Here is a 23066-nt window from a genome sequence, read left to right as displayed (position 1 = left end):
AGACACAGCTACAAGAGCTGTGGTTCCTACAGCTGTTAAGAACTTAGCATAGGCATCACAGAGCTACCCTGCAGTGTAAATAGGGCCAAGGAGCAGTGGGAAGGTGCTGGCCCATTTTGCTGCTGCCACTGGTTCAGGGAGGTGTATCACCTGCAGTAAGCTTAAATCCCATCTCACTTTCATTTGCTCCCAGTCTGAACTTCTATGGACTATTCTGCATAGGTAGCACCCCAAGCTACAAAGAGCACAGTTTGGGCAGATGTTGTTCCTCAGTTCTCTGCATCTTGCTGTATTCACTTTCGACAGATGAAAATGAGAGAAGTGATGCAATGAAGGAACACTCAGAAAAGCAAAAGCTAGTGTTTCTCATCTGACTCACTTGTTTACACTTGGAGAAGGATTTGTGATATTGAAAATTCCATTGTTGTCTGGGAGACTTACAACTTCTGGAGCCTGCAGTCTGGTGTGTGGTGGGTTGGGCCCCATTGGCAGCCAAACTTCAGTGGCCGGGAAATGAAGGGGAGAACAGGAAGAATAGCAGTGAGAGAGATCGTGTGTGGAGATAAGGACAGGGAGATCATAGAATGGTTTGGTTTGCAAGGGATCTGAAGGTTCATCTATTCCAACCCAATGACACCACCAGAGTTGCCAACCACTAGACCAAGTACTAGATCATATTGCCCAGGGCCCCATGCAACCTGGCCTCAAACACCCCTGGGGACGGGGCATTCACAGCCTATCTGGGCAACCTGTTCCAGCACCTCACCACACTCTTCAAGTAAAAAACTTCCCCCTAACATCTAATCTAAATCTTCCTTCCTTTAGTTTAAAACCATTCCCCCTTGTCCTGTCACTATCTACTAGTGTAAAAAGTTGATTACCATTATGTTTCTAAATTCCTTTTAAATAGTGGGAGGCAGCAATTGGGTCTCACTGTAGCCTTCTATTTTCCAGGCTGAACAAGCCTAGTTTCTTTCGCTTATCTTCATAGGAGAGGTGCTCCAGCGCTTTGATTGTCTTTGTGGCCTTCCTCTGAACCCTCTCCAAAAGCTCTGCATCTTTACTGTGTTAGGAGCCCTAGACTTGGACTTCAGCTGAGGCCTCATGAGGGCAGAACAGAGGGGAACAATCACCTCCCCTGCTCTGCTGGTCACTCCTCTTCTGATGCAGTCCAGGATATCATTGGCCTTCCAGCCTGCAAGTGTGTACTGCTGGCTCATGTTAAGTTTTTCATCAACTGGAACCCCGAAGTCCTTCTAAGCAAGGCTACTCTCTAGGAGTTCTCTGAGTTTGTGTAAATATCCGGGACTACCTCGACTGAAGTTCAAAATTTTGCACTTTGCTTTGTTGTAGCTCATTAGGTTCACAAAGTCCCACCTTTTGAGTTTATCAAGGTTCCATCAGTCACCAGTCACTTTCACAGACAAAAGTGACTTGGGGAAAATAAAATTATTACAAATATTAATTTATTATAAATTTAATTTAAATTATAAATTTAATTACTAGCTCAGGTATTGAGAAACAAAACAAAACAAAAAACAAAAAACAAAAACACAAAAAAGGAAAGGAACACATTGAAACAAGTGGAGGAAACACCTTTCCTCCCCCTTTCCTTATTTCAACTTCACTCCAGGCTCCCATCTTGCTTTTGCTGCGGGTTACACTCCATCCCTTCACAGTGGCCACAGGAGTTGTGATCATCTCATAGTGATCCCTCTCTGTGGTCCTCCCCTCCCCTCCCCTCCCCTCCCCTCCCTCCCCTCTTCTTTTCCTTTCCTCCAAGGAATATCTGCTCTGGCATATTGTCTTCTTTCTTTCCTTCCACCTTCTTTGGTCTTAATGTTCCCTTTGCATTCTTTGCACATAAATATGTTTCCTTGAGGCACTGCCATCTTCACTGCTGGGCCCAGCTGTGCTCCTGGCAGCATCTGGGAACAGACACCCAACAGATGCCACCACTGTGTGGCTCGTTAAGTGTTGAGAAGGCTCCTTTAATCACATGTGACACAAATACTCAGGAAGAATATGGGGGGAATTTTAAGAGGGGCTAGAAAGCAGCACCCTCACCTTGCTGTAGGAGCAGCCTTGCCCCCATGTTTCACATCATCCATGGCTCCCAAGTTTGTATCAGTGAGATTGTATCTGATGAGAACACGGTAATGGGTGGCTTTGGCCTGTGATCTGTTAGAGAAAATAAGGTCACAATCAGCCTTTTTTTTGCTTTTATTGCTTTCCTTTGATCTCTTGACAAGCTCAGTTATTTATTTTCCACAAGCACAGAGCTCCTGAAACCCATTAGGCACTTAGTAGTGATGAGATTCTTGGCTGTCCGCCTCCATTTCAGCCTGCTGCTGCTCCCTGGCAGCTCCTTGCCCAAGGCAGACCTTGGCCCTGGCTCTTGGAAGGGAACTGCTCTGCGGGCACTGGTGTTGCAGGTCACAACTGCAGCAGCCAGAGCAGACTGCACATAGCTGTCCCAGGGTGGCACTGGGAAAGGGACAGGGATGTTTGAAAGCAGGTCGGCCCTCTCTGTGTACTTTTGAAAACTGCACTCTAGTCGCTTGCCCTTGCATTTCTACCTTTTTAAGCACTAAGTATATAGCTGCTGGGTGATAGCAACACCTTGACTCAGACTTTAAATAAAAATCTCATTTGGGAAAAAATGCTTCAAAATAAACACTTGGAGTTGACTTCAAGCTGCTATGCAACACTAAAAAGAGCATATTAGGGAGATATTTTATTTTGGATATCTACATTACACACGTATATTTACTGTCTACACAGATTGTTGCTATTGTGTTGCTATGCTTACATTTATACATATACATACAGACACATAGATGTTTCTAACCAGAGCAATGCAGAAACTGAATTTCAATGTAGACTAGCTTTCAGCTCAACAAGCAAAAGTGACTTCTTTAAACTAATTTTTGAGTGATAGAATATTTTAAAAAATACATTTCTCTGAGCCTTTGTGAACACACTAGAATATTTTGATGACAACTGTAGTCCAAATGGCAAGGTCCTGTTACAAGGAATTCATCACAGATGTAGTCCTTAGGCCAAATTATGACCGAAAGAAGACTGAAAATAAAATGTTAAGAAACAGCTGATATGTTTTAATTTATGAAATGCAAACTGGGTATGATTGGTAGGTTCTGACATATTTTTACTTGCTAGTAGCACTGTGGGGAAATGCGGGAGCCATCAGTGAAAACTTTCAGCTCCCTTCCCCCTCCCCTTTGGCAGCTGTTGACCATCATTTCTCAATCAGGTCCACTTCTTGAGCATGTCAGTGAGCTTCAAAACTTTCCTCCAGATGGCTGTTGAAGTTGGGAACGATGACTGCAAGCTGCATACTAAATACATGAGTTCCTTTCACAAAGGTCGAGTCTGAAAATCTATGCAGCCTTGTTTTTCCTGGGAGGCACAAGTGAGAGGATGCAGTTACAGCAGGGAGGAGGCAGGAGGAAGTGTAGGGGAACGGGACAGTCTCAGTAATGGCATGCTGAACCCATGAAAGTGAAAGGATTTTCACTGATTTCTGTGGGAATTAGAGCAGGTTGTTTGACTTAGGCTATTTGAGACCTGGGCAGACTTCAGGATGTGCAGATTCCCTTTCCTCAAGAGCTTCTCTTAGGCCACTCCACTCTATGGCACACATGTCCATATAGTGCTGTGTCTATACCAGCTTATCTCTGTTCTCTGGGAATATTTTCAGCTTTTCAGAACTCTGTAGAAAAGAGAATATATCTTTTTTGTGCTCCTGTCATAAAACTTTTGGCACTGAGGGAGTGGCAAGAGCATGCCCTGTATTTTCTCAGGGGTGGTGATTACTACTACATTTGTGTTGTTGTGAGCTCCTGGTCTCTGGTACAGTGGTGTAAGCCAAGACCAGCTTTTTATCACTATCAACAAATGTTTCTTTTCTGAATTCACTGGGTGGGATTTTGTCCCTTAGTAGCTGGTCAACTGAATTGGTCTCTCAGTAATATTAAATGCTGTGAATTAATGCGTATGGATTATGACACATCATATATGGATACCTAAATGTAGATGTATAAATGTAGGTATTTTAACCGTAAATGGAACCCCAACCACTGTTCTTCAGTAACTTTCCTGCAATTGTCATTAAGCACTTTTTTCATACCACCTTGTACTCCTGCTTAATTTCATCCCTCCTGTATCAAATAACTGCAATCCACTTGTGGGCTGTTTGGGTTAGTTATACACAGTGGTTGCAGATTTCTGAATTTCTTCTCTATGTCAGCTACATTAAAAATATAGGTAGCCAGAGCCCAAACTTCTTTCCTTTGTATTCTAATCTAGCTCTAAATCATTTGTCTTTAATTTGTCAGAATTTGGCCTTATGTTGTTTTCCTAGATTTATTAAAAAGTTTACCATTTCACTACTCAGCCTCAGCTATCTAAGCAAAAGTACAGAAGAAGGTTGAAGACCTAAGCACTTTCTTACTACCTATATGCTATAATTCCTTCATACGGCACTTTGCCTTTTCTGGAAAAAAATTGCTTCCAACAATTGCCTCATCCTGCAGGCCAACAAACCCATGACACTGGGGTGTCCCAGGGATACTGCATTGAATGTACATGGGAAATGTATGGGTCCTGAGCAACTTAAATACAACTTCCATGCAAGAACCATGAGAGTGCAAGAACTTCTCTTGTTGATCAGTGGGAGGGATAAGATGTCCTCCTTGTTCAACTATGTCATGCCGTGATGTGGTGGGATACCTTCACTTCATTCTGGAGCCACAGTTGCCAGTTCAGTGTGTTCAGAATTCCCCTTCTCTGAAGGACATGATGTTTAATGGGTCTTGGCCATCTCAAGACTTTATCCAATGCTTATAGATGCAGAGGGGATAACAATGCCTGCTGTATAGTGAAGGATATAGCTATACCACTACTGCACAAGGTGAGAATTAGTTTAATTCATTTCTTGCATAGCTGTATGACTGTAAGAGCACTGTTGTCAAACCTAGTTAACTACAGTGAAATGCAGTGTTGGAACAGTGAGTCTCCGACATTTACCCCAGGCACTCCCTGGGGATGCTTTCTGAATATGACAAAATTCCACGAAAACACAGAAAAGAAGTTTGAATCTGAAGGAAAGCTTACATATCCAAATGCTTCTTTGCCATGTTTGTTTCTTTTTTTTTCTTTTTTTTTCTTTTTTTTTTTCTTTTTTCTTTTTTTTCCTATTTCCCCCAGCTGAATCAGTGGACTGTTATTTTTCCTGCAAACCTTTGCTTCATGAAAAATGTATGGCTTCACAACAATCAACTCACATCTGTGTTCCCTGCAGGACAGGCACAACAGTATACAGACACTTTACTGCCCCATATCTTGTATATTATTTATGTATCTTTCTCTTATTTATAGCTATTTATTGTTTTTTATGTATTTCTCCAAGTTAGAAGCTGATTCAAGGGAAAACATTAAAGGGAGACAAGGAAGAGTGACTGTTGAGTCACATTAATATTAAAGAAGTACCCTCAGGAAAACCATGTAGTTTATACAAGTATGAGATTAACTATAGCCTGTGATCTGAGAACTAGATTCAGTCTTGTTCTCTATTCAACTCAGGCATTCAGAAGGCAGAAAACTCAACATGTCTGGTATTCCTGAGTTGTTACAGATTGACTGAATAGATCACGGTGATCCAGGAATATTTTTGTCAAGTTGTTAAAATCTGAGTTAAAAATAAGACTGCGTTTCTGATAAGATGTAGCCTGTCATTCCTTCAGATTTATACTACTGCTCTCCAAATAATTTTCAACAAGTTCTGTCATTGTAGTGAATTCAATATTCTTTTGTATATTCTGGGGTTTGTTGAGCCCTGGAATAATTTATTTGTCAGAAATAACAGATAATGCATCTATTTGGATCTTGCTGCTAAATCTAAAAGGATGGTCTGGAGAGGGAATAGCATTCACAATGGACAAATAATATAAAATCTTTTTTATGTTGCCTGGCACTTCTGAAAATCCCTCCTTTTCCAAAGCCTAAGTAGGAAGACAGAGTTGCTTGCTACTCTAGAATGTTACCAGTAGTGAGCTACTAAAAAAACAAGAAAAAAGGAGAGAGATTGGGAAAAGTGAGCATCTGGTAGGGATAAACTCTCTGGTAGGGATGATGTGGGCTGATGGTTATCCTGCTAAGCCATTTGGGAGTGACAGCTTGTAGGCTCTCAGGATATACAGAAGCAGGAGAGAGGAACTCAAGTCTAGTAGAAACTGATAACCTGTGAGTGAGGGAGAGGGGATGAAGTGCAATCTCCAGCGTTTGAGAGAACTGAGAGTCCTAGATTTCCAGCCAGGTTGTCTTGTGATGTCTTCTCCCTGTACCTAATTTATCATTCATACATACAATTAGAACACATGATACCACAGACGTGTCTCAAAAGAAATACCTGTCATTCCTCTCTGACATGTTCCTGTGAAAGACCAGTCCAAAACTTAGCTATCTGTCATACCCACAGCATTCAGGTTGAGGTGTTTGTGACAGACAGGTGAATTCATTTCAGTACTGCAACAAGCTTAAATGGGTACCCTGCTGTAGATGTAAACTGAGATTGTGTGCATTTCTGATCTCCCTCAGTTCTTAAGAGACAAAAGACTTGCTAGAGGCCTTTCCCATGTGGATTTGCTCAAAATATAAAGGGAAACACAACTAATGTAATCTAGCAACCACAACAAGGACTTGATGGCTTTAGGTTCTAGCAAAAAATACTTTATCTAGGCTCATGAATTAAATTCACTATGTTCAAATTAACAATTGTTTCTCATTATCTAAAAAAACTAACAGTGTCAGCTACTTGCCCATTATGTTTTAGCCATAATCTAGTATTTAGCAAGCTAAAATCTCACAAAATAGGATTAACCAGCTGGCATTTGCCAGTTTAGACCTTACCAGAACAAAGAAGTTGTATTTATCAAGTCTCAATATTATCAAAAAACACAAAATTCATCTCTTATTTTCAGCATACAATAGTATTATTTGGAGGGATAGCATTTATTTAGTTATTATAGGAAAGACATTTTATGCTGCAAAGATGAAAAGATCGCATTCTATTGTTCAGACCAACTCAGTCCAAAAGGGACAATGCAGCAGAATCTAGTGTGCCAGAAATTCCTAGTTTGGAAATTACTTATGTAGAAACAGCAATTTGGGAATAAACCAAGATGCGTGATGTACTTTGAAATATGCATTAAACCTAAATACAGACAATTAAAAGAAAAAAAAAAATAGAAAGGAAACAGAAACCTTAACTTCTATGGAGCACAAATACCAGACAAATTTTGGGTGGGCTCACACCTGATGTGCTGGATGACTGACTAGACTGACATCTAGTGGGAAAATATTTTCCTGCATGTAAGAGCATTCACTTCTCTGCACATTCACATAATATTAGAAATGTGAATGCAAAAATATCTCATGCATACAGTTAGGTGTTGCCCCCAAGCACCTTGTTTTCTAAGTGGAAAGCAGTGCAGGAAATCCCTACGCAAGATAAGCAACCCTATCATGTGTCTTTTATTCTTTCCCTGCCCTGCCCTGCCCCATCCCCCCTTCCCCCCTTCCCCCCTTCCCCCCTTCCCCCCTTCCCTCCTTCCTTCCCCCCTTCCCCCCTTCCCCCCTTCCCCCCTTCCCCCCTTCCCCCCTTCCCCCCTTCCCCCCTTCCTTCCTTCCTTCCTTCCTTCCTTCCTTCCTTCCTTCCTTCCTTCCTTCCTTCCTTCCTTCCTTCCTTCCTTCCTTCCTTCCTTCCTTCCTTCCTTCCTTCCTTCCTTCCTTCCTTCCTTCCTTCCTTCCTTCCTTCCTTCCTTCCTTCCTTCCTTCCTTCCTTCCTTCCTTCCCTCCCTCCCTCCCTCCCTTCCTTCCTCCCTTCCTTCCTCCCTTCCTTCCTCCCTCCCTTCCTCCCTTCCTCCCTTCCTCCCTTCCTCCCTTCCTCCCTTCCTCCCTTCCTCCCTTCCTCCCTTCCTTCCTCCCTTCCTCTCTTCCTCTCTTCCTTTCTGTCTTCGAAGTTCCTTAGAACACTTGCAGTGCTTGTGCGTGCAAACGGAGCTAATAGGGAGCTCCGGTCCCGAGGCTGAGTGCACAGCACCAAGTACCGGGGTACCCAGCAGATGGAGCACTTCGCTCGCAGAATACCCTGCAAGGGGCCTGCACAAATGGTTTGAGTCATGGGTTTACGCCGATGTAAATTATGTTCAGTGTTAGTCTTCTGCTATTGCAAAAGTACCGATGCATTCTATTTTTATGTTTTTGCTAGACCCTGTATATTTGTAGTGTAACACGATGATGCTATTTTAATGACACTGGCAAGACCAAATGTGTTGTAAAATCATGTGTTGCTTTTGTACTTTCCAGCAATATATTACTTGAATTTGTTGTCCAACGAATGGTATCAATGTGTTCTTCTGTTTTCTTTTCTTTTTTTTTTTCTCTCCCCAAAGTATGAAATCTTGTAACACACTCAGAGCTTTAAAAGTTTGCATATTTTGTGGAACTAAACTGTAACTCATTCTTTGGAAGTGAGTCTCTTGTCAGTATTCTCGAGTGGCTAAGACATTTTGCTGGCAAGACATGTATGTTTTATTTTATTTTATTTTTTTCATCTTAAAATCTTACAGATTTTAAAGTGGAAATTAAGAAGGCTGTTCCAAAGCTTTCTATGAAAGAAAACAACCCATGTGCCAGCACTGCAAGAGGCCGTTGTTGTATTGCTAGGCAAATGAATGTAAATTAAAGAAGAGCAAAAGGAAGCAAGAAAGGCAGATTATGACATAGATAAAATCTGAAATAAACTCAGACAAGAAAAAACTAGAGAAATCATGAAAGGAACGTTCATACTAATTTAGTGAGGGGAATGAACAAAATTCAGAGTGACAAGTCTCTATGTAATCCAAACGGCTTTCCTCTCCATCTTTCAGCCTGCCTAGTGATCTACTACTGTGAGTCACACTGTCTTCTCACAATTCCCTAAAGTGCTATCAGCTATGATTACTGCACACAGTGGTTTGTTCTGTAACCTTGAGCCTTGTCCCTTTAACTTTTACTGGAATATAAGCCATTAGAATTGCTGAACTGCTGTCCCAGATCTAGGTACCTAAGCTCTACCTCCTCTCCAAAACAAAGCAGTTCAAATCACAGAATCACAGAATCACAGAATGGCCTGGGTTGGAAGGGACCTCAAGGATCATGAATCTCCAACCCCCCTGCTGGGCAGGGCCACCAACCTCCCCATTTACTAGACCAGGTTGCCCAGGGCCCCATCCAACCTGGCCTTGAACACCTCCAAGGACGGGGCATCCACAACCTCTCTGGGCAGCCCGTTCCAGCACCTCACCACTCTCCTGGTAAAGAACTTCCCCCTAACATCCAACCTAAATCTTCCCTCTTTCAACTTAAAACCGTTCCCCCTTGTCCTGCTGTTATCTACCCTTTCAAAGAGTTTACTCCCTTCTTGTTTATAGGCTCCCTTTAGGTACTGAAAGGCTGCAATGAGGTCACCCCGCAGTCTTCTCTTCTCCAGGCTGAATAAGCCCAGCTCCCTCAGCCTGTCCTCGTAGGGGAGGTGCTCCAGCCCCCTGATCATCTTTGTGGCCCTTCTCTGGACCCTCTCCAGCAGCTCTCTGTCTTTCTTGTACTGGGGGCTCCAGACCTGGACACAGTACTCCAGATGGGGCCTCACAAGAGCAGAGTAGAGGGGGACAATCACCTCCCTGTCCCTGCTGGCCACCCCTCTCATGATGGAGCCCAGGATACCATTTGCTTTCCGAGCTGCATGAGCAAACTGCTGGCTCATGTTAAGTTTTTCATTCATTGGGACCCCCAGGTCCTTCTCTGCAGAGCTGCTCTCAAGGACTGCTCCTTCCAGTCTGTATAGATGCCTGGGGTTCCTCCGGCCCAAGTGCAAAACCCTGCCCTTTGCCGTGTTGAACCTCATTAGGTTCACCCAGGCCCACTTTTCAAGTCTGTCAAGGTCCCTCTGAATGGCATCCCTTCCTTCCTCCGTGTCAACTGCACCACTCAGCTTGGTGTTGTCAGCAAATTTGCTGAGGGTGCACTCAATTCCATCGTCAGTGTCATTGATAAAGATGTTAAAGAGCACCGGTCCTAAGACAGACCCCTGGGGGACACTGCTTGTTACTGGCCTCCACCTGGACATAGAACCATTGATCACCACCCTCTGTCTGTGGCCTTTCAACCAATTTCTTATCCAGTGAGTGGTCCACCCATCAAATCCACATCCCTCCAATTTGGAGATAAGGATGTGGTGGGGGACCATGTCAAAGGCCTTGGTCAAGTCCAGGTAAATGACATCGATCGCCTTCCCCTCATCCACCAATGCCGTCACTCCATCATAGAAGGCCACAAGATTGGTTAAGCATGACCTCCCCCTGGTGAAACCATGCTGGCTGTCTCGGATCACACGCTCATTCCTCATGTGATCGAGCACATCATCCAGGAGGATGACAAATCCTGTCCTCCAGTTTCTGAAGTGAAATTTGGGTGAGTGAGTTGTAGGGGTGGAAGTTCAAAAGAAGCCATTTCTTCAGAGACGTTATATTTGTTATCAATACCTCTATTAAAAATGGCAGGTTGAGCTGTATCACTAATGTCAGTACTTTTCTGTAGTCAATACATAAAGTCTGAAATTAAAAGCTTTACTCTCCAAATTTCTTTTGATAAATTTGCCTGAATGTAGTCTGCTTAGACAAATGAATTTTAAAAAATCATTTTTTAAATGTAATTAGGAGAAATTATATCTGCCACTCATTCCATACCTTGCTTAATAAATATACCATCAGTAAATGGTTCTGATTTTGCAAATCAGATTTGCTACTACATACCTATGTAAGTCTCTCCAACAGTAATGTCTTCTATTTATGTCTATGGAAGCTACAAATTCTCAGCTACAAAACATTATTTTTTAACATAGCTATCACCACTAAATTCACACAAACAAGTTGATTGAGTCATTCTTCGTCTGGTGATGTGATAGCTGTGCAAAGCCATTGGCAGTGTGACATGTCATTTATGTCACTGTCACCACTGATAAAACACACCACTCACCACCTCACTGTGCTCACATCCACTGCTGGTCTTCATAAAACGTTCAGCAAGTGTCAGTGAGTGTCGATCGGTGCAATTTTTTCTGCATGAAGGAATTCAATTCCACACCTTTGCTTCCATGTCAAATACCACTTTGTCAGACTGCCCCTCTGCTGCCACCTGTTGCACAGCAACAAAACGTAACAGAATATGGGTGGGAAGATTCAACCTCTACTGCCATACCACCACCATCTGCCTCTGACTTTGTGGAACATCATCATAAAACAGGAGGCATTACTTTTGGAGTAGCCGTCATGGTAGCCTGGGGACTAAGACATTTTACTTGAAAGCAAATCAAACACAAAATTCTAGAAGAGGCATCCACCACCGGGAACTGTTGATATTTGATGAGGTCAGTCAGCTCAAACAAGAACATGTGCAAATGCTTCTTTTTTTTGTTTGACTTGATGTAGCTTCAGCATATATAGACATAAAGAGATTTTTGGAAGTTCACCACTACTGCTGACATTACTTGTGGCTTTTCAGGGTTTCAGATTTGAAGCTTTTTGTTTGTGGTGAATTTTATGAGTTACACTTTGTCTAATCCCACAAGAAAACAGTATTTGTTCCTGGCAGTTGAATGATCTGATGTTATTGTTTTGTCCTTGTTTCCCAATATAATTGCCAAATAAACTGTGCTCATTGTTTGGTTTTGCCACAAGATGTTGTCCACTTTCTGTTCTACAAAGCAGTTTACTTATGTATTAGAAGCAACAAGCCATATACATCAGTCAATTATATGGCATCTCCATACCATCAAACTAGCAGTCACTGTGATTTACACTTAAATTGTTAGATTATTTGGCAGAGAATTTATCAATAGAGTCTCTGAAATTAAGCAAGTATTTAATTCCCCAGGAAGGTTAGCAATCTTTCACTCTTGGGAGTCTAAAAAACCTATGCCTGTACAACAAATCCAGTGGTAATATGCAATCCATATGCATGTCAAATCAGTAAGACATTTGAGCCTATGTGAATGTAAACACATATGCCATTCATTTTCCCCTTGACCTTGGGGACCTGTGTTGGAGAAGTACTCTCTAGTTGAGGATGTTGGCTAAAGTATGCCCGAAGTTCAGGTTCACTTCATATGAGATTGCATTGGAAATGTGCAGTGAGAAAATCCTTTTGGTTTAGAAATGTGTTGGAAGGAAGACCATGCATGTTTGGGAATGCGGAGAGAGTTCTCTCTTTAGCTTTTACAGGCTGGCTTTCCGTTGGCAGTATATTTTTAGCAAATATATACATTTTTTTTAAAATTGTCCTGTGTTTAAATTTGGTTTTGGAATCTATGGCAAGATAGCAGATTTCTCCAAAATAAAGATTACTTCTTTTCACCTGTAAAAATGCAACTAGGGAGGAAGAGGTTCTCTGCTTGTATAAGCATAGGAAGTATAATGTCATAAATCTGTCTGGTTATTTACATTCTCCAGCTTCTTGTCCACTGTATGTAATAACTAAAGTTAGACTCTTAACAGTAGACCCTGTTGGGGCAATTCATTCATCAGGAAATCTTCACTCATTAGATATAATTTTGGGGAGCTAGTGATAGCGTAGTTCATATAGTGGCATCTACTCTGTTATGTTCTTCATCTTTCTTGCTCCCCCTTTGTCTTTCTCCCATCCTATTACTTCTATACACATCTAGAAGGAATTTTGCAAAGGCGTTTCCAAGCACCGTATTTACCATGTGCATGCAGACTGCCTGTGATGCACATGTACCAATACTCTTTTTCTGTGTGTTTATAATGAATCCATTATGACTGGGAAACACAGCATGTGCTGTATATGTACAGAGTTGTGTCATACTGCTGCAATGATCCATTGTTTTTGGAAACCACTGGGTCTGCTGAACAGTCATGGTGCATTTTTTTTTCTCAGCATGCAAATTGAATATGGTGGCTTTAGGAATTAGAAGACCTACTATTGGAAATCTCATTCTTTGAGGTACAGTTATCACTTAAGGTACATTTTTTTTCTCAAAACTCTTGAGGAAACAACTCTGGGAGCCTGCAGATTGGCATTTTATTGGTCAACTTGATGCAACTGTTAGATATCCACAGCTCATCAGTATGGTCTTACCAGAAAAAACAGAACAAATAGCTTTTATTTTGATACTGAGTCATTGATCTGTACTGTGAGACCATGGAATTAGAACAGTCTCTTCATGTAGCTCAGAAAATCTCCAGTCCATCATATGGAAAGTTTGAGTATTAGTGGAATCCATCCTCTCTCCTCAAGATGGTATGTTCACATCATTCTGTGATAGGCCTCCTGCTGTAGAAGGACCTGTGCATGTATCTGCAAGAGTCAGGGAACATCTGGCATTTACCACATCTGTCTTTAATGTTTTGTCCTAGGTCTCCATGCTGAGTGTTCCCTTGTAATATCTATGAGGCTTTCAGATCTCTTTTTGAGGAAGGCACTGTCCATGTTTTACTTGTGTAAGGAGGCAAAAAGGGGTGGATGAGTCTATGCTTGTGTACAATATGGACTATTAACTTAAGGAGAGTTGTTCCACTGTGACCTAAGTCCTACTCTGCACAGTGCTAGAAGTTTGAGCATTTCCCCATAGCAGTTCCATCCTTGCATCTCTTAGAAGTACCAACAGAAACAGTTTGGTGTATTTTGGCAAAACAGTGTTAAATGTGGAGGCAGATTTACTTGATTCTGTGTTGTGAGTTATGTGTCAGAAAGCTCATATACTTTATAGTGTGAACTGTGAGAATCAGTCATTTCAAGAAATAGGGCTCCATTCAAGGGTATGTCGGTAAATTTTAATAGTCTGTGATATGCAAGAGTTTAAACGAGATCACCCAATTTTTAGTTTTGTTCACAGTCTGACTGTAAGTCACTAGCTGATGTGCATAAAACTTAACCGAGAGCAATTTCTCCAGTGGCTGAATATTTAGACCTTATCTCCAATTGATCAACAACTTCATTGCTTGTAGGATCATCAAGGGAACAGATTTGTACCAAAAGCCAGAATTACTGTTAGCACATGGACAATAACAGAAATAGGGCCAAAAATGTCTAGAACTTTTCAGTAGGTTGTAGTTCAGCTTCTTTCAGTTGTTGTCATCGAGTCCCCATTTACAGCTCTAAAGTTCTCAGCAACATAGAGTCTATCTTGACTCCTGGATTCTCTTTCCTCCGAGCCTTGCTCAGAACTGCAAAGTTTTGGTCTTATGTGCTGTGTAATATTTTGTCCATTCTTGAGCTAGTCTAAATACGAATTCAACAAGATGTCTTTCTAGCAGAATTTTCTTTTCTCTTTCTCTTTTGGTATTAAAATTACAATATAATAAATGTATTAAAGAATAAAGGCCAAAGCTAAGCAAGAAAAGTAGTAAGAAAAAACACTGGACAGAACTCTAAATCAGAAGAGCCTACCTGTCTGCATCCTTCCAAATTCTGCTATTAATCTGGTGCAAATACACATACACTTGGTGAAATTGGTGAACAACCTTCTGTCACAAACATGCACATACATACACACTCATGTGCATACATCTTTTTATAAATAATGAGACAGTAATCTCTTTCAGTGACCAAAGACTCCTGGTGTTTCTCTGATATCAATATAATGTTAACAGAACTGTATGAAGAAAGGTTCCCATATAAGACTTTGGTGTTTTGATTTTTTTTTCCCGTAGTGTTTTTCTGAGCTCCTGGTGCTCCAGAAGTTCTGTTCACCTAATTCTAGAGCAAGCTGACAAAGATTGAACTAGGCATATGCTTCTTCCTCGCAACACACATAGAAGCACAGGGGATCTTGTTCTCTTTTACACCTTCTAATCCACAAGACTTAGGAGAAAACAATGGATTACTCTCCTTCGTAAAAGCAGAGCTCTACAAAAGTTACTATTATCCTAATGATAGATATGATTTTTCTCATTTCCCATGTAGCTGTTTGTGGAAGAAAATAGATATGCTTGCTAATTTTCACAGCAAGTTAAGAAAGTAATTATATGAAATTGCTGCCAGGATGATTCTGATTGAGCATGTAGTCAAAATTATCACCTTAATGTCAACACTACTGCCTCTGCTTTGGCTTCTGCTTGTAAAACAGTGTCTGATCTGTTTGCCTTAGTGTGTCAGGCTGTAAAGTCCAGCAGTTCAGGAGCTGCTTCAAAAGAGGATCAGCAGTACAAGCAGTTGGAGGGAGATGCACAGAAATGTAGATTGTGCTTGCCAGCTGTCTCCTGCTTAGAAGTGCATAGAAAGCCACACTTTGCATCCTGAGTGCCAAATTGATATAGAGCATTTATCTCTATTTAAGTACTTCAGATTTAAATAGATAACATTAATTTAACTTTTTTTTTTTTTACAGAAGGTTCAGACATTTCTTCATAAAAATTATCTTTAAATGGTATTTAGTTAAAATGCCACATTTACCCTGAGAGACAATTACTGTTTTTTTTTTTTTTTCATACAGCAAAATATTTTGTAAGGTTTTAGCAGTCAATAGGTACATGATGAGGATGAGACTAAGCGACAGCCTTAAGGGCATAATGTGAGTTGTCTGTCTGAAATCAGTGGGATTACTTGTGTTTTTTTTTAGGTGGACATCTAGGGAAGAGTCTGACTCAGAATTCGTTAAAATTCAGGGTGAGCATTACATTGATTTTTGAGTAAGTCCTTAAGCACTTTGCTAAACAGGAGGGCTTGGTACCTATAATCTGATTTGTAACCCAGGACATTACTACTTGCTGCTATTAAATTCTTACTTGTCATCATGCTCCTCTACTGACAACTGATTGGGAGGTCATTATTGCAATTCCGTATCTACTTTTTTGTCCTATCTTGCTCATGCATTGTAGGTTTGTCTAACACGTGATTTTCCTATTGCATCTGCAGTCCAACTCACTTAACCAAGAAGTAAGCCTTGCCAAAATCTTGTCTGTACGTGAAAAATTGCTTCCATAAAGTCTGAAATAATTACCATCTGTGTCTTCTGAAATTCATACAGGCTATTATTCCTCATTATTCAAACTGGACTTTTGATTCTTATATTTTGTGTTTTCATACCAAAATTGTGTATTTTTTCCAGTCTTTAAAAGTGTAGTTTCTTTTGAAAGTCATTGAACTTTGTGGAAACAATGACAATTGAATAATCTTTTTGATGTGAGTTTAATTTATTTGAGTTTACTGATCAAAAACTACTGGTCTGGATACATATTTGTGGCATACAAATTCATTTAAACTTTTGGTATCCTTCAGTTACAGAACACAGTAGGGAACATTCCTGAATTTTCAACAGAAAACTTCTAGTACAACATTCTTACTTGTACATATGTACTAAAAGCTGTGCATATTGCATGTGAACTAAAGCAGCTAGCTTGCCTTACTTATGTGTATCAATATGCATTCAATGCTAAATAAAAGCACTGGTTGCAATGTTTGCTAGATAAGCTTAAAGGAATTGGAAATTTCTTGGCTATTCATGTTAGGACAGCTCCTTGCAATTTCTGGGGACACGATACTCAGTTCCCAGACAGATCGAGTCTCCAGTCCTTAAAGAACATGTTTGCTCTAAGTCATCATACAGTGATTAATAGGCATAAGTAGATAGATATATATATATAACCTCCTCTATCTAATAAGCGGAAAACAAATGTGGAAGTAATCAAAGGTCATGAAATATAGAAAATTGATAAGTAAAACTACAGAGCTCAGGAAACGTACATGGTTGGCAGGTTTCCCAGTATTGAAAGGATGGCGTTATGAGTTGAGAGTGCCATGGAAGGTGAAACAAAACTCTGTAGTTCATTAAAATAGATAAGGGACACTCAAGAAGGACTGTGGTAGATGAAACTGCTCCTGAGAGCTGATAAGAGCAGAAGCTGCAATTATTGTTGACTCATCTCTGACTTTGCAGAAAATATATGGCTCTCTAGATTTAGCATTGCCTTTGCAATAGTGGTCCTCCTTTTTTGTTAACCTCCTCTAGGTCCTCCTCTATTGTTAACATTAAAATATCTTTAATTAGATATAACCCTCTATCTACTGCTCCCAGATGGGAGAGTCTCTGATAAAACTCAGACATCCAGATAGGAAAAGTATGAGATCTGTATAGGCGTGAGGAGGCTGCCTGGGGAACTGAAGATAGGTGAGAGCAGAACACATGAAGATGTGGTCAAAGAGGTAAGGAAAGAGTAAGAGATTCTGTTATTGAGTTAATGATCTCTGCTCTGTTCTGCACCATCTCTTCATTTGTTTCTCTTCTGAATTATCCTCAGTGAGGACAGCTGTCAAGTAGTTGATGATCATTATCTTAAATCACAGTTTTATATTTTTGTAGAACATTTTATAGAACAATTAAAACAAGCACATGTATAAACAAAATATTCAGTTGTAGTAGCTAAGCTCTGCCTTTCTCAGAACTTTATTTGCTGTTCATTCCCTCTTAGAGCTCATGTCAAAAAGCGTAAGCTATTTATCCAGGGGAATATAACTTTAAGTCTTCCATGAGTTTCCAGGGACAGTAATAGATGGAGTAAAATAGTATACAACAATAAAATAATAATAGTATATAACAATAAAAAAAAATAATAGTAATTGATTAATAAAGGTGGCAGCTATAGCAAAAGGGACCCATGAGTAACAAAAAATGTTAAGGATATGACACAAATTGTACAGGATTTACTTTTCAGTTACTTTTGTAATCATGGCAGGAAAGGAGCTGTATGTATTTTATGGAGCTGTATAAATGCAGTGCATCTCAGCTACTAAAAACAGTTTGAGAACTAGATGGATTATCTTTTCTCACAACTAAATTTGGAATAGCGAAAACCAAGAACACATTTAGCTTTGCATCCTTTGCTTAAGTTTTGTTCCTTTACCTTATTTTCCTCTTAGTACTTGCTTTTTTCTTTAAAATCTTTACTAGAAAAAAGTTACCAAGTGGAATGGGAAGACTTCCTAACCCCAAAGCAGCATTATGACTGTAAGCACGTTAGAAAAGTCTGACAGAAATGATAAGTCATGGCTTGAAACAGTGATTGAGCACCTGGTGGGAAGGCAGGGCCAATCCAGGGGAGCTCAGGTGCATGCAATGCACCTGTGTAATTGAAAGGGGTGGAGTCAGGATCCACCCCTTTCCAGACCTCACTTAAGGGTTGGCAGTGGAGGCACAGGTTTCTAATTGGAGTTCCCTGCATACATGAGGTCTTCTGAAGGTAAGTAGTTGTGTGGGGTTGGTTGGTTGTGGGTTTTTTTTTTTTTTTTTTTTCCTCCTCTCTCTGACCGTTGTACCTGGGGAAACTCTCACTTGCTGTAGCCTAGGACCTTGCTGCTCTGCTGTCATTGCTGCACTTTTTATCACGTTATGAAAGGGAAAGCGTTCCTGTTCTTTCAAAGTACAGATGTGAGCAAAGCTCTAAGACTGAAAGCCTTTTGCATGGATTTGAGTGCTTGAGATAAGTTTGTCTAATTAAAAAATATTAAAAGTATAATTAAAGAGGTATGTTTACAGCACATCTGCATTTCAGATGCCAATGGAGTCCTAATGAAAATAGGTAGTCAAAACTTCTTTTTCCTTGTTTCAAATGAAGCACTGCTAGCTTGTTAGTCAATCTTTTCTGGGCCCCTCTTGTCCCCCTTTTCTCTTCTGTGTATGAAAACAGCAGGGTATTTCAGTTTATTCTTTTGAGAGCTGAAAATTATTTGGAATGACTTTATTTAGAAGCTCTCTTTTTGTTGAAAGAGATAATAATGGAGTTTTTTTGTCTAAAAAGTGCTAAAATTTTCCCACAGCCATTCAGAAAATGAATTATACTGAAAATATAACAGGTTATAGTCATATATTACAAAAATAACAATAGTGTAAATTGACAGATATAACGCTGAAGCAAAGCCTCAAAGAATAGATGTCTAAGGCATGCAAATATCTCTAATGTTTTGACTTGTTTCCTGCTGCTAGAGAAAGTCCTTAGTTCTTAGACATTTGGAAGCATAAGAATTGCTAAAGTAAAATTGGCAGGCTTCTTTTCTTTTTCCTCAGATCTGTCTCAAAGTAAATGAGGTATGTTCCACACCTGTAACTTTTAGTCATAGAGGCTTTAATTGTATGTGATTTAATTATTTTGGCTTCCAGAAAAAAAGGTTTCCAAATCTATTCAGTTAAGGCTGCTCTGCAGGCTTGATAATAAATCCTTCAAACTTTCTGCACCAACCCAGGTCAATTCTTTGCTCTTTGAAGCTGAGGATGTCTTCAATGCAGGTGTTCAGAAGAACTGTTCCTATAGTGATGTCTCTTTTAGTGCAAGCAGCAGGCATTGTTACCAGCAACTTATGCTTAATGCTGCTACAGATTTATCACCAATTTTTAAGTACACTGGAAGACAAATTCCTTCAAGGGGACTTGGCTTTAACTGTGCTTTGGAACTTATTTTATCTAGGTCCACCTTTGATTTCTTTTGAAAATTAAAAGGATGCTGTAACAACTCTGCATGATGTATTGTTTTAGCTGGGTGAATAAGGAGGCTTCCAGACAAACTATCACAAATCATGACAGCTTCATCTGAGAAATTACAGTCCCTTAATTTACTCTCCCTTTGCAGAGAGAGTAAAAGCAGACATATGCCAGTGTTTAATGCTCCTGTGGTGGTGTACGTTTAATGAATGAGAAGTGTGGTAGTAGGGGAGTGAACACAGCTGTTTTTGCTGATTCTGAAAGGACTGGGGGGAGGGGAAGAAGAGAGCAGAAAAGTGGTATATTGGATAGTTTTATTTAATTAGCCTGACTTAAGAGGTGGCACTGTTTTAGTTGCCAAATAAAACATCCAAAAATCAGGGTAAATAGGACTTCTGTCATTATAACCATGACCTCTTGTTTGGCTATGGAGTTGTGACGTATGGGCTTCCCAAGCTTTTTACGAAAGTAGTGCTGGAGGTTCTGTGATAAGAGGAAAACCCCCAGATGGTTATGTATTTTTTTTTCTTTAGGTTTATACTTTCTCAAGTCAGATCACAATCCTGGATAGGAAGCATTTTTTGTCTCTTTTTTCTTCTAGCTTGATATTTTTGTTTACTTTTTCTTTTTTTATTGACTCATCAGTAAAGAAAACAAGAATAGTCTTGCTAACTTCCTGTCTGCCTTATACATAACAGGACAATCAAATATGATTTTTATGTTAATATATATCACAGTCATATAATAAATTATCTTACGTGGTCTGGTATCTATTCCATGGATTATAAATTCTACTTCTGATCTCATATGGGTAAGAATCTTCAAACACAATGTTTTACTCTTAGAAAATGCTGATTCAACAAAACTAAAAAAGACATTGCAGGAACTTAATGATGGGATAAGTCATATCTCACAGAAACTTTTTAGATGTGCTGTTCATGTTGGAAACAAATTGCGTCTTTCAGATGTTCCCTTCCTGCTTTTCCTAAGATTCAATGTATTGCTTTTGGCAATTTACTTTGGCTAATGATTTCAAGATTTAGGAAATGTTAGTGAGCTCTGTCCTCAGCTGGCGAACTTTGAACAAGTAATCTTATGATTTTTTTTTAGACAAATTCAGGCAATTATGCTTAACATCACAACATGAATTACTTGTAGGCTGCTAAAGTTTAAAACTGAAGTATGTTCAGTCCAAATAATGGGACATATTTAGAGAAACAGATGATGAGTCTTTCTATATTTTAGTGGAGTATGGACTTGATCATTTCAAAGACATGTACTGTATTTTTTTGAATGATATTTTGTTTATTAGTTGTTAACTGACTTTAAAAATATTAAGAGGAAAAAAAAAGCAATTTGGGTTATTTCATAGATACTGATGTTTGGCTTTTTTTATTGTGCCTGAATGGGGCTTGTGTAAAATATGATATCAAAAATAGTGTACCCTAATCAAATGAAGCCTCAAACCAGTTAAGTCCCGTATGTCCTTAACTCCTCTTGTATCATCCTAGCAGATCTTGTCTCCTTCAGATGCCTCATATTCAGACATGCTATGCCCAAACATACGGAATAAATAACTCTGTGTAACTGTATTAATTCTGGTAAAGTATCTAAATTGGACCATGAAACACAAGATTCAGCTCTTCTTTTTTCTCATATTTTTAGAACCTGTTTTTCTAAAAGATAGACTACTGGAGAATGCACAGTGCATTTTTTCAAACTGGGGAGCCCAGTATAAATAGACAGGGATCTCCTAGAAGGAGTCCAGCAGAAGGCCACAAAGCTGATAAAGGGACTGGAGCATCTCCCATATGAGGAAAGGCTGAGTAACCTTGGTTTGTTCAGCCTGAGGGAAAGGAGACTGAGAGGAGATCTGATAAATGTTTATAAACATCTTATGGGAGGTGGAAGGCAAATGGATGAGGCCAGGCTCTTGACATTGTGTAGCGATAAGACAAGGAGTAATGGCCTAGAACTTGTACATAGGAACCTCTGTACTAACATATGGAAGAATGTCTTTACTGTAAAGGTGACAGAGGACTGAAACAGGTTTCCCGAAGGAGTTGTGGATTCTCCATCTGTGGAGATACTCAAGGCTTGTCTGAATGCCTGCCTCTGTGAACTATTGTTGGGTACCTGCTTTAGCAGGACTTGATGATTCCTGGAGGTCCCTTCCAACCTCTGTGATTCTGTGATTGTTAATTTGTTCTTTTATCACAGGAAGATCAGTATGACTCTTCTTTTTATTGTGATCATTTTTATATGCAACATTTAAACCCTGTGGACATATAAGAAAAAAATGGAATCATAATTGGGCTTTCAGTTTTGACACTTGAGATTTAAGACTTTTTTCTCAGTAATAGTTTTCCATATTGAATCATGCTTCTTTTTGTTAAACTTCATCTATCTTTTTGTCTATTTACTTACTATTATACAAAGCATATAGAATGCATTCTCAAGACAAAATGGTATCAAATGACTCTGCAAATTAACTTTTTTGAACTCTTTTATGCTTCTGTAATGAACACTTTAAACAATAGGAAAGATTTGTGACATACTTAATACAGAAAATTGATCTTAAGTTTTTTTTAAATTTTACCATCTTGAAAAGTTTAATAAAAATGTTCTTAACACAGTTATGAGATTTTAAAAAACTAAAGGATTTCTGAAGGTAAAATTTTATCTACTTTAGAATAGACCGCACAGCATACAGGTGTTCTTGAATGAAATCCTTCCTTTCTTTGTTCTGAGTCTCAGTAAATTCTGTTTCAGCCTCTAGCTGCTCGGTGTGGTGGTTGTGGGGTTTTTTTTTTTTGTGGGGAGGAGGAGGCAGGATGGAACAGGATGATACTAGTGAGAGGCTTTTGTAACTTATTTCATAGCTCTAGGCTGTGTTATCCTACTTGGTAGTATGAAGGGCACTTATCAATAACCAAAAACTGACTGTTGTTTGGTCACACAGGTACTTCAATTTACAAGATACCTACATCTGTTACTAAGCTCTCATTCTAGGCCAAGTTGGGGGGGGGGGGAACCACCATGAAATGACAGAACTGTTTAGAAGAAGATTAATCTCATCCGAAAGCAGGTGCATGTAGGAGTGATTATTGTGTGAGTCCTGGCTAAGTTTTGCTTTCCCCCATTGTATTTCACATTTTCTCCCATGTAAGAAATGATTTATGGCTCCTTACCATAAGTACCAACTACTGATTGTTTTAATATTTGCAGATTCTCCAGAAATCAAGAGGATATAGTCAGGGATGAATAAAAAATTCACAGTGTTTCTGCCTTGTAACATGTCTTACTTTCACCTCATGCTGGGCATGGGATTAGGAATGTGACTTGTCTTTCATGTTGCAGTTGCCACTGCTGAAATATACCACCCACTGTTTTGCTGTGCTCACATCCACTGTTTGGTCTCCTGAAACATTCAGCAGTTGATGAATGCAAATGGGTGCAATTTTTTCTGTACATAGGAATTCAGTTACACATTTATGCTTTATATGCTCTTCCA

The sequence above is a fragment of the Gallus gallus genome, chromosome 3 (assembly GCF_016699485.2).
Source record: "Gallus gallus isolate bGalGal1 chromosome 3, bGalGal1.mat.broiler.GRCg7b, whole genome shotgun sequence".
NCBI lineage: Eukaryota > Metazoa > Chordata > Aves > Galliformes > Phasianidae > Gallus > Gallus gallus.
This window is presented reverse-complemented; position numbering follows the sequence as displayed.